Below are 16,727 nucleotides of genomic sequence, written 5' to 3'. Positions count from 1 at the left end.
CAAGAGAGCACATTATACTTTATAAAAATACCTGTGTCGGCTAAATGCTAAGTCAAATACTACTACAGCCATGGTGCCACCTTTTTTGTGTGTCATCACATGTAAATCCTCATTTTATTAATCTCACGTGCATTCTACTTACCTCTCTAAGTCCTTCCCAGAGCTGCAATTTTTGCCATCTGTGTGAACAAAGCAAATGCAAGCAGTGTCTAGCTTACAGTTACTCGGAATTTCCAGTAAACATAAATTCACATGGATTCTAAGAGCTTTTTCCTGCTGCTATTGTTGTTATACAAAGACAACACAGATTGACTCATAAATACTGTTGCCTAAGATGAATGTCCAAGCAATGCAGGGAAGTGTTGGCAATAATATTCCATTCTGAAGGGATTGTTTTTCCATCAGCCAGGTGTACTTAGCTTTACAGGAGAAGCATGCCTAAAGAGTTGACTATACTGTTTATTTTGTAAAGCCAATCTCATTTTAACATTGATTTCCATTATGTCAGAGATGTTCTCCCAAATCTTTTGCTATTATTGCTTAGTTGTGATGACTGTGCAAACAAGCAGAAAGGAAAAAAGTGAGTTTCTTAAGGACCAGCTGCCTACCTGGAAAGGACAGTCTAGCAAACAAGCAGCTTCAAGCTGCAGAACACTTCTAAGTCACTCCTAGGAAATGACCTAAGGCTGCTTCCAATTCAGACAACTTCGATTCCTGCGTACTCTGTGAATTTGACGGTGAGATGAGGGGCCATAGACATGTCACGGAGAGATAGCAAACCAAGGCATACTTTTGTTTCAGCAGAGGTGCAGGGGCCGAGGATGGCTCAGAGGGTGCAGGAAGACATGTGGGGCGCCTGTCACCATGACCAGATTCCTTAAATTAGGAAGGCAGAGGGGCACAATGGAAGGAGTTGGAAATTGGTAAAAGATCCGATGAAGATGAAATGCAGATTCCATTCTGGCCTAGGTGCTCATCCTCAGGCAAGTCAGATACATCTCTGAGCCTATTCCCCATGTGTAACAGAAGGGTAAAAATACTTACCTAGCAGGTGGTTGTGAGGATTAGACATAATCTAGAATAGGGATAGGCAAATTTTTTCTGTAAAGGGCCAGATACTGAATGTTTTAGGTTTGGGGGGATATGTGGTTTCTGTTACAACTAAATTATGCTATTGTAGCACAAAAGCAGTCATAGACAGTATGGAAATGAGTGGGTGTGGCTGTATTCCAATAAAACTTTATTTATAAAAATGCACAGCAGGCTGGATGCCACCCAAGGGCCATAGTTTGCCAATCACCTCATCTAGAATGTGACTACTACACACCCCCTGGTTGGGGTCCTGGGCCTGGGCCCATTGTCCTCAGATCCATTCCTTGTCCTCCCGTGCACCTCTCTGGATCACTGTTGGGGTGGAGCAGGGAGGCCGACACTGCAAACTACAATTCCCATCCTCTCTTGCCTCAGTGAAAACAATACTCCTGGCCTACTCCTTGTAACTGACACCATTTGTGTTTTTAAGGCCATGATGCTCTACTGGATGGATTTAGGAGATGGATTTAGCCAACAGGAGACGCCAGTGGGAGTTTGGAGGTGGGAGAGCTCGCTGGTCAGCCTGCAAATACAGCAGGGCTAGAGCTCCCCTCCCTCCACAGTCCCAGGAGGACTGTTCCTCACTTTTCCTCCACTCACCTAGGGGTGGTAGTGACTAATCTCTGGGCAGCCTCACCATGGCTTTCTAGCTCTCCTGTCCTCTTTGTAACTAGCTCCCCATATTTCAACTGTGTCTTTTGAACTATTTGTGGCTTGAGCGTTTCCATTTTCTGACTGGACCCTGACTAAAAGTTTGATGCTCTCAGGTTATTCATCTTAGCACTCTGAATGTTTTTAATTTTATGAGGTAACATTTCAGCATTATAAATGTCTGCAAATAGGTTCTTATACAGTTTTTATAAGAAAAGCAGAATCTTAGTCATTTAGTCAACAAGAACATAATAAGCACCTGCTGTTTGCCAGGCCCTGTTCCGGACTCTAAGAATACAATACTGAACCCAGAAGTCTGCAGTCTAATGAACTCGTTGACTTTATCCATCAGGTACCCAACCCAAACCTTCATATTACACACGACAAAAAAAAAAAAAGATGCAAAAGATAACCATAGCTAATGTTTATGAGGATTGCAATTTCTTCTAGGCTCTCCATTAATCATTTTGCATAAGATAACTCAACTCTCATGACAGCCCAATGATGTAAGCAGTATTATTATCTCCATTTTACAGCGAAAAAACAAAAACACTGAAGCATGGAAATGAAGTAACTTGTCCAAAAATATACAGCTCGTGAGTGACAGAGCTGGGATTTGAACCCAGGCATTCTACGTTCATGTCTCAAGTCCTTTCGTTTTTGTTTTTTTTAAAATATACTTTAAGTTATAGGGTACATGTGCACAATGTGCAGGTTTGTTACACATGTATACATGTGCTATGTTGGTGTGCTGCACCCATTAACTCGTCATTTACATTAGGTATATCTCCTCATGCTATCCCTCCCTCCTCCTCCCACCCCACGACAGGCCCTGGTGCGTCATGTTCCCCTTCCTGTGTCCAAGTGATCTCATTGTTCAATTCCCACCTATGAGTGAGAGCATGTGGTGTTTAGTTTTTTGTCCTTGCAATAGTTTGCTGAGAATGATGGCTCCCAGTTGCATCCACATCCCTACAAAGGATGTGAACTCATCCTTTTATATAGCTGCATAGTACTCCATTGTGTATATGTGCCACATTTTCTTGATCCAGTCTATCATTGATGGACATTTGGGTTGGTTCCAAGTCTTTGCTATTGTGAATAGTGCTGCAATAAACATACGTCTGCATGTGTCTTTATAGCAGCATGATTTATAATCCTTTGGGTATATACCCAGTAATGGGATGGCTGGGTCAAATGGTATTTCTAGTTCTAGATCCTTGAGGAATCACCACACTGTCTTCCACAATGGTTGAACTAGTTTACAGTTCCACCAACAGTGTAAAAATGTTCCAATTTCTCCAAATCCTCTCCAGCACCTGTTGTTTCCTGACATTTTAATGATTGCCATTCTAACTGGTGTGATATGGTATCATATTGTGGTTTTCATTTGCATTTCTCTGATGGCAAGTGATGATGAGCACTTTTTCATGTGTCTGTTGGCTGTATGAATGTCTTCTTTTGAGAAGTGTCTGTTCATATCCTTTGCCCACTTTTTGATGGGGTTGTTTGTTTTTTTCTTGTAAATTTGTTTGAGTTCTTTGTAGGTTCTTGATATTAGCCCTTTGTCAGATGAGTAGATTGGAAAAATGTTCTCCCAGTCTGTAGATTGCCTGTTCACTTTGATGGTGGTTTCTTTTGCTGTGCAGAAGCTCTTTAGTTTAATTAGATCCCATTTGTCAATTTTGGCTTTTGTTGCCATTGCTTTTGGTGTTTTAGACATGAAGTCCTTGCCCATGCCTATGTCCTCAATGGTATTGCCTAGGTTTTCTTCTAGGGTTTTTATGGTTTTAGGTCTAACATTTAAGTCTTTAATCCATCATGAATTCATTTTTGTAGAAGGTGTAAGGAAAAGATCCAGTTTCAGCTTTCTACATATGGCTAGCCAGTTTTCTCAGCACCATTTATTAAATAGGGAATCCTTTCCCCATTTCTTGTTTTTGTCAGGTTTGTCAAGGATCAGATGGTTGTGGATGTGTGGTATTATTTCTGAGGGCTCTGTTCTGTTCCATTGGTCTATATCTCTGTTTTGGTACTAGTACCATGCTGTTTCAGTTACTGTAGCCTTGTAGTATAGTTTGAAGTCAGATAGCATGATGCCTCCAGCTTTGTTCTTTTGGCTTAGGATTGACTTGGCAATGTGGGCTCTTTTCTGATTCCATATGAACATTAAAGTAGTTTTTTCCAACTCTGTGAAGAAAGTCATTGGTAGCTTGATGGGGATGGCACTGAATCTATAAATTACCTTGGGCAGTATGGCCATTTTCACAATATTGATTCTTCCTATCCATGAGCATGGAACGTTCTTCCATTTGCTTGTGTCCTCTTTTATTTCATTGAGCAGTGGTTTGTAGCTCTCCTTGAAGAGGTCCTTCACATCCCTTGTAAGTTGGATTCCTAGGTATTTTATTCTCTTTGAAGCAGTTGTGAATGGGAGTTCATTCATAATTTGGCTCTCTGTCTGTTATTGGTGTATAAGAATGCTTGTGATTTTTGCACATTGATTTTGTATCCTGAGACTTTGCTGAAGTTGCTTCTCAGGTTAAGGAGATTTGGGGCTGAGACGATGGGGTTTTCTAAATATACAATCATGTCATCTGCAAACAGGGACAATTTGACTTCCTCTTTTCCTAATTTAATACCCTCTATTTCTTTCTCCTGCCTGATTGCCCTGGCCAGAACTTCCAACACTATGTTGGATAGGAGTGGTGAGAGAGGGCATCCATGACTTGTGCCAGTTTTCAAAGGGAATGCTTCCAGTTTTTGCCCATTCAGTATGAAATTGGCTGTGGGTTTGTCATAAATAGCTCTTATTATTTTGAGATACGTTCCAGCAATACCTAATTTATTGAGAGTTTTTAGCATGAAGGGTTGTTGAATTTTGTGAAACGCCTTTTCTGCATCTATTGAGATAATCATGTGGTTTTTGTCTTTGGTTCTGTTTATATGATGGATTACGTTTATTGATTTGCATATGTTGAACCAGCCTTGGATCCCAGGAATGAAGCCCACTTGATCATGGTGGATAAACTTTTTGATGTGCTGCTGGATTCAGTTTGCCAGTATTTTATTGAGGATTTTTGCATCGATGTTCATCAGGGATATTGGTCAAAAATTCTCTTTTTTGTTTTGTGTCTCTGCCAGGCTTTGGTATCAGGATGATGCTGGCCTCATAAAATGAGTTAGGGAGGATTCCCTCTTTTCCAATTGATTGGAATAGTTTCAGAAGGAATGGTACCAGCTCCTCCTTGTACCTCTGGTAGAATTCGACAGTGAATCCGTCTGGTCCTGGACTTTTTTTGGTTGGTAGGTTATTAATTATTGCCTCAATTTCAGAGCCTGTTATTGGTCTATTTGATGATTCAACTTCTTCCTGATTTAGTCTTGGGAGGGTGTATATGTCCAGGAATTTATCCATTTCTTCTAGATTTTCTAGTTTATTTGCATAGAAGTGTTTATAGTATTCTCTGAAGGTAGTTTGTATTTCTGTGGGATCGGTGGTGATATTCCCTCTATCATTTTTTATTGCGTCTATTTGATTCTTCTCTCTTTTCTTCTTTATTAGTCTTGCTAGCAATCTATCAATTTTGTTGATCTTTTTTAAAAAAAAAAAACAGCTCCTGGATTCCTTGATTTTTTGAAGGTTGTTTTGTGTCTCTATCTTCTTCAGTTCTGCTCTGATCTTAGTTATTTCTTGCCTTCTGCTAGCTTTTGAATGTGTTTGCTCTTGCTTCTCTAGTTCTTTTAATTGTGATGTTAGGGTGTCAATTTTAGATCTTTCCTGCTTTCTCTTGTGGGAATTTAGTGCTATAAATTTCCCTCTACACTGCTTTAAATGTGTCCCAGAGATTCTGGTATGTTGTATCTTTGTTCTCGTTGGTTTCAAAGAACATCTTTAAATCTGCCTTCATTTCATTATGTACCCAGTAGTCATTCAGGAGCAGGCTGTTCAGTTTCCATGTATTTGAGCGGTTTTGAGTGAGTTTCTTAATCCTGAGTTCTAGTTTGATTGCACTGTGGCCTGAGTGACAGTTTGTTATAATTTCTATTCTTTTACATTTGCTGAGGAGTGCTTTACTTCCAACTATGTGGTCAATCTTGGAATAAGTGTGATGTGGTGCTGAGAAGACTGTATATTCTATTGATTTGAGGTGGAGAGTTCTGTAGATGTCTATTAGGTCCGCTTGGTGCATCAAGTTCTTAATCACACCATATATTTCCTCCCTCCCAAAAGAGTGAATGATGTGTTCAAAGCCATAGTTAGTGGCACAGTCATGACAAGCACCAGATTCTTGAGTTATAATTATACATTCCAACCATTAGTGAGCTGGCCACTAATATCATCCCTAAGACAACAGCCATCCTCTAGAAGAAGTGACAAAAAGTCATTATCTGTTTCTTTATAGTCTTTAATATATGCTATTAATGAAAATTAATTATTGAATCCAAAATTCATTCAGGAGCCTGCTACATCAGCCATCAATAAAACACTTTGCAAAATGTCCCAAAACTAACAAACAGGGAAAAATCATATAATCAGAACTTGGTAAGTGGGAGATCATCTAGTTAAGTGGTTCTGAAAACATTTAAGCCTTGTAACCCTTTCCTCAAATAAAAGCTTTTCAGGAACCCCAGTAAGTAAAACAGTGAACACCCAAAGTGGACCTGCTCTGCTTGGGATGGGTAAAAGCTGCTAGAATTCCCCTTTCTCTGCCCTCTACTTCCCAACAGCCCCCTGAGCAGACTCCAAAGAGCCAAGAGACCAAGGATTGTTTCTGCCTTTTGTTTTGTTTTGTTTTGTTTGAGACAGGGTCTCATTTTGTCACCCAGGCTAGAATGTAGTGGTGTAATCATAGCTCACTGCAGCCTCAAATTCCTGGGCTCAAGCAACCCTCCCGCCTCAGCCTCCAAGTAGCTAGGACTACAGTCACTTGCCGCTATGCCCCTTAAGAGCCCAGTTTTGAAGCCATCATACTAGTTCACCCCAGTTTCTCTGAACCCTTGAGAGGTGATGAGTCTTGCCCAAGGTCATTCAGTGAGGTCATGCCAGAGTCAAGGTCAGAGCTCAAGCTCTGAGTCCTCCCTGATTCTCTTTTGACATCCCCACTGCATGCTCTGTTGACTTGGTTTTCCGGCAACTGTGAATATCCTTGCAGCAGGCAATAGCATGTGCCTTTCTGAGTGCATCTACATGGGCAGCAATAAAAGAAGCCAGAATGCCCAGCAGGGGGAAGATAAATAGAGCAAGACATTGGCAGACTTGATGGAGCAGACCTCATTTCTGAGGTCTAATCATCCTCAGCTACATGGTCAAGGCTGCAATGAGATAGGCAGATAAGAAAACAGCTCTCTGATCTACTTGGGGTAGCACTGGAAGCTTCTCAGAAAGAAGTCTTTACCAAGATATCAAAAGGCCCCATTCCTAAGACTGCCGTGAGTGCGTGAGTTGTCAATGCAAATCTGTGTCCCCAGGCTTGCTGCTCACAGCTGTTTTTATGGCATGACAGAGGGCTCCTACAGCGTTTGAGTCCAGATTCAGAGGTGATCCGCTGGCTTCCATGCTGTAGTGGCTTTTATACATTCCACGTTTCTCTGAGGTTTTCCCTTAATGTAACCAACCACCACCAGCTGCCATTTAGACTTCATGGGGGTTCCCAGATCTCAGTGTGGAGAAAGAGAAGCCATGGAACCCCCAAACTTTGAGACAGCTCTCTTACCCTCGGAGGCCAACTTCTCAGATACAAATCCCTGATAGTAAGCAGGAGAAGGAGGGGATATAGGCAGCAGGGTGACAACTTTTCCAGGGATCTTTCTGTTATCTGTGGATACATGTTCCAGTTTGATGCCCAGAGCAAGGTCACTGAAGGTCATTACCATAAAGCAAGGGGGTTTAACTTCCAAAATCACCAACCAGGTTTTACATCTGTAGATGCATACCTCTGTACAGATCTCCTAAATAAATTATATTATCCAAACTTACCCACTGCAGACACTAAAGTGACGTCCATTGTTCCTCTTCTCTGAATGGTTTATTTTCTTTGCAATTAAGGGCTGGTTGAAAATTCAGGAGTTGTGCTTGAATTACCATGAAGCCAAGTCTTAGAAAGACATAAGGGACTGACAGTTTTCCATTTATGGATTAGACACTCGTTATTTTTCTGGCTTTTAACAGCTTTTCAATCTAACTTGTCATTCCAATGTTCTTCCCATTCCAAGATGACAGCGCAAATTGGATATACACTGTGCACTTAGAGCTGCCCTTCCAGAAACCCTGAGTACCTAATGGTTTGTGAGGTTATTGGCTTGCTTTGTTGCTCTTCTTTTCTAGTAAATTCTTTTGAAAATGCCAGGAAATTGGTTAAGTTCATGTCTGAAAGAGGAAAAAAAACTCAATATCTTTAATTGTTTTATTTTCTTTCAGGGTGTTGTCCCATGGGATTGCACATCATCAGATTTGGCCAAGGGTCTGTTATTGTCTGCCTTTCTCTCCTATTTCAAATGCTCCCACTTTCTTTTGTCTGAGACTTTGATGTAGTGCAACTCTGACTTTGGAAAACTCCACTCGATGGGCAATGCCTGGGGCCCATAGCAAGGCAGGCACCACCCTGTCACCCTCTATGCGACCCGCTCATCATTCCCTTCCAGGATCTGCCCTTGCTAAAAAAGTGCAAGTGGAAATTAGCAGTCATCTCTACTTGATGAGCTTTGGGAGAGATTTTAATTTTCTTCTTCTTTACTTCCATGGAATAAAGGAAACACTTTCCTTATCTTTGTGACCATCGTTCCTTTGCATTTTGTTCTAATTCCACCACCTACTTATACATCCCTAAGCAAGCAATTGTTTAGCATTGCTCATTTTGAAATTTTACATAGAGGTAATCATATTTTGTTTTAAAGTCTATTAAATAAAGGACAAAAATGTGATGATGCAGAGGAAGCAGTCTAGAATGACGCTGTTCAATATAACAGCCACCAACCACATGTAGCTATTGAGAACTTGAAATGTGTCCAGTACAAATTAAGATCAGCTGCAAATACAAAGTGCGCACCAGATTTTGAAGACATATTTTAGTATAAGAAAAGGAATGTAAAATATCTCATTAATACTTGTATGTAGATGATGTATTTAGATAATAGTATTTATATACATATTGTTTTCAATTAAATATACTATTAAAATTAATTCCAACTTTTTTTTACTTTTTAATGGTGGCTTCTAGAAAATTTTAAGTTATATATGTGGCTCATATTATATCCTTATTGGACAGCTCTGGTATGCAACCTTTCTGAATTTTTTGTATTCAAAATTCCTACAGAACTGCAATTTTAAACAACATTTGAGAATTATTGGACATTTATTTCAAGCCAATTATTTTCCTGTTGTTGTTTTTTTGTTCCATTTTGACTAACTCTTCTTAGTCTAACTCCTCACTTTACAAAGCACCTCCCACACCCCTGCATTTCTCTCTTAAAACTCCCCACCCACCAACCAAAATGAATATGTACCACTTTCTCAGTGCCCTTGGCAAATGTTCTCACCCTCCAGTTCCTCCACCTTCCCTTCTTTCCTTGTGCCTCACTTCTGGCCACAGCACACCTGTGTTCCTGCACCTTGGGTCTTGCTTTCCATCCTCCACCCAATTTTCTCATCAAAACCATCCCGAGGCTTTGGCTCACATGTGCCAGATCATGGCGGTATCAATCACAGCCACAGCACCATCCCAAAAAGACTTTTCATGCTCCATACAAAAAAATGCTTGACATCTTAAAACAAAGCAAAACTGAACAAAAGGTAAACCAAAAAAACCCATTGTCATTTTTGTTCTCTAGCAAATTCTTTTTTCCTGAAGAAATTAATGTTTATTTTTGCATTTTGTAGGATGTTCCCATTATTTGCATTCATATGTGCATAGAAACTTCACACTGTACTAAATCAAGAAGTGATTTCAAGCTTATCTCATCTCATTTTACGATTTTATAGAGAGGAAACTGAGGCTCAAATTATTAAACCATTTGCTTAGCCCACATGAGGGCAATCATCCTTAGAAATCACTTATCTTCAAAGCCATTTTATAAAAATCAGATTCAGAAAAAAAGCAAAAAGAAAAACAAATGAAAAGTGATTTCTTTACTCTCTCATATACATGACTCAAATACCGCTTCTCAGATGTCATGAAGTATTTTCATTATTTTAAAGTGTTCAAATTCCATTTACCTATGATGAAACATGAAGCCTTTGGGGTGGGCTTAGGATGATTCCATATATTGGAGTTTTCCTTGTCATTGGAATTTTCCTTGTACATGGGAATCAGGGATTAAGTACCCAATTGAGGCCCAAATTACCCTCAGAGCTTGCTGAGGGTCAGGCTGAGACCTCCACTCTTCTGGCCTCTGCCTTCAATTTCCTTGCCTATATAATATTCCCACAACTCTCACCAACACCTGTAGTTAGATCTATAGTATGATTCAGAGATCACATAATGCTAAAAACTTCATACCATCAAACCATCAATCTTTATGTTGGAAAAAAAAAGCAGCTCAGAAATCTTCTAGCTCAACCTGAACCCAGTTCTGTGAACTTCTTGGTAGTAATCTGGATGCACTGTCCAATCTCCGTAGTCAAAGTCCAGTTATAGGGTGGTTACTGCCACACAAAACATGCTCCTGTTTTCTAGTAAGTTTTTTAAAGAGACAAAGAATCTATCTTGGTGCCCCTGAAATCTTAACACACAACATAGGAAGCTCTCTCTGATTACGTATAAGCCTTTGGGCAACTTGCTTCTCTCTGCAGCCCAGATTCCTCGTCTGTGCAGGGAGACTCTTGTACCCAGTGATTCTCAGGGTTTCCTTAGGGACAATGTTTAATCAACAAGAAGTTGGTTGTTTGGTTCATATTATCTCAGTCTCAATTTCCTCACCAGCGAAACCAGAACGACAGTAGTACTTATCCTGTATAGAATGCTAAGCACAGTACAGGACACTTATTTCAGACAAGCACGCTGGTTTGTGCAGACCGTAACAACCCCTTGAGGGCATATTGTGTTCATTTTAATGTATGCTTCAACTCAGTAGTTATTTCTGCAGAAAAGTGTCCTGAATTTATTTTCACTCCCATGGATCAGGTCTTCTTTCAATTTCTTCTCTTCCTGTCTAACTTAGGGTCAGTTTCCAGTGGCAGTGTGTAAGGTGGCATCACAGCTCATGAAGACTCTTCTCAGCTCTCCTCCATCCCCGTTATTTTTCTGCCCAGTAGCCATCCGGATGTTTATTCATCAGACCCAATACAAGTGAAGACTGAATCTTAGCTCATCCTCTTACTCACTTTGGAGATACTGCTTCAACTTTTGTCAAGCATGAAATCCTATCATAATCTGAGACAATTTTCCACTCCATCCAAACCCTGTAAGTGCACTGTCCTATATGGCAGCCACCAGCCACACAAGGCTACTGAGTTCCTAATGTGTGGCTAGTCCAAACTGAGACGTGCTGAAAGTATAAAATTTTCCCCAGATTTCAAAAGGTAAGCCCAAAAATAAAAAGGGAATGTAATATATTTCATTAAAAACATTTATATTGATTACATTGTGAAATGAAAATATATTATTCTATCAGGTTAAATAAAATAGATTAAAATTAATTTTATCTGTTTATTTTACTTTTTAAATGAGTCTACCAGAAAAAAATGTTAAGTCACACATACAATTTGCATTATATTTCCATTGGACAGTGCTGTATTTACGATGACCAGCTTTCGTTACTCCCAACTCTGGAGTGATACCACAGAACCTTGCTTTCAAACTACTACAGCCAGTAAATTGAATAAATGGACATTTTGGAGGTAAAAATAAAGCAGGTTTATTCTGTTTTCCCCTTGTCTTTTAACTTTCTCAGTAGGTCTAGTTTTCACCCTGTCCCTGGATGAAGATTTGACGTTTTGGCCACTCGTAGGTAACAGAAAATCTTAGAGTCATCTGAGTCACAAAACACAGTCTCAATTTCTACTTAGAATTCCAAACACACAAACTAGTAAAATCTTCCAACTTCATTCAAAGTTTCGGGGACTTGCCCTCCCCTCGCTAGAATCTACTGTTGAAAAGAAAAGAAAAACCTGCAGTGAGGGAGGAGGCCGGGCTCTCCTCTTCCTTCCTCAACTCCTTTCCTCCAACTTGCTAACTGAGGTTTCTCCTTTCCCCAGTGCTGGGGTGCAGGTAGGGAAGGAGGCAGGACCCACTGCGAGCAGACTGAGGGCTTTAAAACTGACTCTCCCTCGCAGAGAGAGATTCCATGAGCTTTGCTGGGGATCAAGCACCTAAAGTTCCTTTGGTGTAGTTGATGTCTTCTCCAACTTTTTGCTCCTCTTTCTGCAGCGGCAAAGAACCCACTAGTGTGCTGTTAACTTCTCTCTGATGAGGCTTCTTCACTATTTTCCTAACAGCAAATTTTACTGACATATAACAAACTTATAAATGCAGAAATCATAAGCGTGTGACCAGAAATGTCTCAAGTAAGCCTTTGTGAGCACCACCTAAGTCAACAAGTAGTCGGTTTCCTTTTTTAATGGCCTTCTTGGACAAGGTCTAAAATGCCTGCCCTGTCTCTGGTGTGGCTACATCTGGTCCTGAGGACACTCAGGTACCCTCTGCCACCACAAATTCTAGAAGGACATGCCCAGGGCACCAGCAGCCCCTCTGTCACTCCCACCACCAGGGCAGGCAGCAAGCTTTGTTTTCTTCAGGTACAAATCAGGCACTTGTCTAGCCAGCTGTAGGGGGTCCTGCAACAAGCTCACTGATTGGACTTGTTGCACCTATCTCTCTCCTTTCTTTTGGGGGTCAGCACTAGGAATCATAGTATACCAATGATTCTTTTCAAAGAAATCTCTTTCCTAGTTCCTTCCTTCTTCACCACTCAATGTAGGGGTGGAAGGTGGGCTTCTAACTGGTGCTCAGCTATCTGCTTTCAACATCTGCCTCTCCATCTGGCACATAATTTGGTCTCTTACATTGTCATCCTAGGGCCTTAGCCAAAATGTCCATTTCAACATGCTGTTTTACCATAAGGGCATCTATTTACGACTTCTCTATTCTCTCTCCTCCAATTATTAAAAAAAAAAGTGGGAGAGAGTAGATAGAATTCCTGCCCACGTACTATCTTAAGTTCAAGGCCATGGAAGTTTCGCTTCTTTCCTTCTACCTTTCCACCAAGTTCTGCTTGTATTCAAATGCCTCATCCATGAGGTCCAGGCTCCCACCTCAGCCACTCAGGGCAGGAGAGTAGCCCAAGCAAGGCTGATAGAAGGTAGATCCTGATCCAAATCCAAGTTCTGCCCTTTACTAGCCTCTCAAAGTCCTGGCTCCCAAACTGCAATGATGTCCCTCACTTTGCAGAGTGAAGACATGGCTAAATCTAGCTAATTAACACATGCATTACCTCATAAAGTTATCATTTCTGTGGTGAGAACATTCAAAATCTACTCAGAGTTTTTTTCAAGAATACAATGCATTGTTATTAACTATAGTCACCATATTGCACAATAGATCTCTTGAACTTATCCCTCCTGTCTAACTGAAATACTGTATACTTTGACCAACACCTCCCCCTAAAAGTCATATACATTTTTGCATAGATTAAGGAGCTGGAAAGACCTTGAGATAGCATCTCCCTGGTCTTGACCGTGATGATGATACATGTCAAGTTCAATCTTCCTTATTTTCCGTGTCTTATGTGGCTGAATATCACCACTTCTAAAACTCAGATTATCTTTTTTATTCACCAAATCAGCATTTGTCTCAGCAGACTCACTTCAAACTATATTGACTGTAGCCAAAGAGATGGAAACATCGGGATTGTTTATAGTGCTTTGAACTTGCAATAAGTCAATTTTTTAACCTAGTAACGAATACCCATCATTGTTATTTGGTAGTTTTTTTTGCTTGTTTTGGTTTGGGTATTTTTTGCAAAAGAAAATGCCTCACAGTCATCTACCACCACCCTTGACTTACATGTTTCTCTAAGGCTTGCTGCCACCCTCTCCTTCTGGTTTGAGGCTATTTCTCAGGCTGGGCTATCTGCAGATGCAGCAGAATAGCTGAACAAACAATGAAGGGGCTGTTTAAGAAGCAGACAGGATGCAGTGCTTGGCGTCTGGTAAGGACAGGGAATGTGTCATGAGCCTGTTCGGCCTACTGTAGAATCCCACACATGTTTTCTGAAGTTTTTGCCTGGATAATCCCACTGGAATTGGAAAAATGGTGGCCATGCCCGGTCTATTGCTACAGCTCAGTGCAAATGTCTGCTGCAGAAAACAATCTACACAGGGAAACTCTGTCCTCAGTCATGGACCCTGGCCAGGGATCATACAATTGTGTAGTTAGTTAAAAAGAGACCAGGACAAAAAGTATAAGCAGGTCATATGACCCATCCTCTCAGCTGGGAAAACAACTCATGTACCAGTCCTGCTGACAGTGGGCCATCTCAGGAGGGGACCATCCCACGCTGTGGGGAAGCGTTGCTGGTCCTCCGTGGGTCTTTTCAACCACGTTCACATGCCTAGCTGCTGGGTTTCATCCAATGCACCATCAGGAATATGAAAGGCCAGAAGTAAAATAGAAACCAAATAGTCCCTGCAGTCGAGAGGGAGGATGATGTTTGAAAAGCAGTGCAGAGTTGCTTCTTGTCTAGGCCAGTGGCTTACTGTGGTGTAGGGCAAAGGGAAATGCCTGTTACTATTTGTAGGACATAAAACAGCAGTCATAAAACCCAGAATCATCAGCAAAGGACCTGTTGTGATGAAGAACTACAAAATACCGTGTTTGTTCTTACAGTTTATAGAAGATCCCCAGAGGAAGCTACGGTCTTGCCCTTTGGTTTCTGTCATCCTGATACAGTTTTTAAACTCCACCACGTGAGTTGGAGGGGAAAAGATAGGTCACTCCACTGCATCCTTGCCCTGTGTGTGTAGATGGGCATTCTCCGCTTACTTTTGCATGCAAGAAACACTTAGGGAACTTCCTCTTCCCATTCTGACTCCACTTACCTAAACCAGTGTGTGTTATATAAGCAGAAATAGGCAATGAGAGACCCTCCCAACACACACACACACACACACACACACACACAAGCCTTGGCCTGAAACTCCCAGGGCAACGGGGAACATTTCCCAGTCCAGCCACCATCTGAGTAAAAGTAATTCTTAAATTAAAAAAAAAAAAATTTCATACCTCACACAATGATGTCACAACAGATCCTGTGGAAACTGCCTGACATGCAGCAACACGTGTGAAATGGAGGTAAAAGAAAAGATGAAGTGAAAATACATATTTGAGCTGGTTATTAGAAACAATAACATTTTCAGGAATGAGTCACTTGAGGAAACAATTGATTTGGCTGGGGACAAGCAGTGCCTCTTAGGTATGCCCTGAGAAGATGTGATCAGAACTTAATTTTAAATTTGAGAATCGTAATGAGAACTTGGTTGCTTAAAATCACTGCTAAAGGAAAGGGAGCAAGCATAAGCCAGTCCCCAGAGGACGAATGATAAAATGTATGTGTCACCCTCAGGGTCAGGAGGAGGGGCAAAGGCTAGTTAAATTAGCTAAAGCTAATTTCTACTTGTCTTTTCAAATGATTTAGCAATGGGAACCCTTTGATTATATGGTTTTCTGCCACAAAGGGTGCAAAAATGAGCTCCTGAGATCAGCATTAATGTATGAGGCAGAAAGGAGGGAAAAGTCTCATTTTCCAGCTCCACAGAGAGCTCTCTGCCTGCTAATGGGCTTTGGTGAGATGTTTGTAATCCGATGCTTTTGGTCTTCATCTTCTCATTTATAGACTGATTTTACAATGCTAGACACTCACTGTGTCTTACTACACAATCAACGACATGACAATTCTCTTGTTGTCCAAGCTGGACTCTAAAATTTGAAACAGCTGATGTTTTCTTTCTGGATGAAAGAACTAAAACACAACTTTGGCACTTAAACTTGGTATGCCACTAGAAGTGTGCTCAAATGGGTCTATGTGAACTTTGCAAAAGATAGGAATGCGATGGTCAGACAGGAATTCATTGCATGATGAGCACTGCTAGAGGTGGAGCTGGGGAGGAGACCTCAGAAAGGCACAGCACCCAGCAGTTTGTGCTTGGAAATGAAGACTTTGGAGTGAAAAATCTCTTAGGTGTAAATTTGAGATCAGAAAAAGGCTAATGAAGAAGTGGTTTTAGTCCTTATATCAGATTCATCCCAAACTAACAGAGGTCTTCAATTCACATATTATCATAAAGTCTACAAATAAATTATGTGAGGCATAAACTTCCCAGAGATTAAAATTGGCTGTATTACTCTTTCTTTAAAATACTCTATATTAATCTGAAACGCAAAAGCAAATGCAATGAGTCACAAAAGAATGAAATTTCAAGGTCAATTAATACTATGTTACTCAAGACTTGCGAGACGCTAAATAAAAAATCCCATTATTTTGTGTGTGTAGGTTTTAATATCTGCTCCCCTTGCCTGACTACAACTCAATGACCTTCAAATGCAATATCCATTGTTGCAGTTACTTTCATCTTTACCTGAGTGAAGCAGAATCAATGTTCTTGTCCAGCAATTCCAATTAAGCCACTATAGACAGCCCTGCTGAATCTGCAAGCTTTGGATTTATATTGAGTTAATGAAAGCTGAAAGGAGTTCCCATATTACAGCCACACTTAATGCATCCTTGTCAAAAGGAAAGGTAATTACAACATTGCACGTACACAGTAGGTTGATCAACTTAAGCAAGGTGACAACCATGAATTGATCATGTGAGGGTGTCAATAAAAATCCCACTAGCTGTTATAAAATGTGTCACTTTTAGATGATTTAATTCTCTAGAGCCTGGATGGTTCAGATGATTGGTGAAGAAATAAACATTTAGAGTCACTTATTTTCAGGTCAATGGTTTAAATAGACCTATAGGTAGCATCAAAGCCCCATATCAATTAG

This window comes from Macaca mulatta, chromosome 15, assembly GCF_049350105.2.
Source record: "Macaca mulatta isolate MMU2019108-1 chromosome 15, T2T-MMU8v2.0, whole genome shotgun sequence".
NCBI classification, from domain to species: Eukaryota; Metazoa; Chordata; class Mammalia; order Primates; family Cercopithecidae; genus Macaca; species Macaca mulatta.
Note: the sequence above shows the minus strand (reverse complement) of the source record.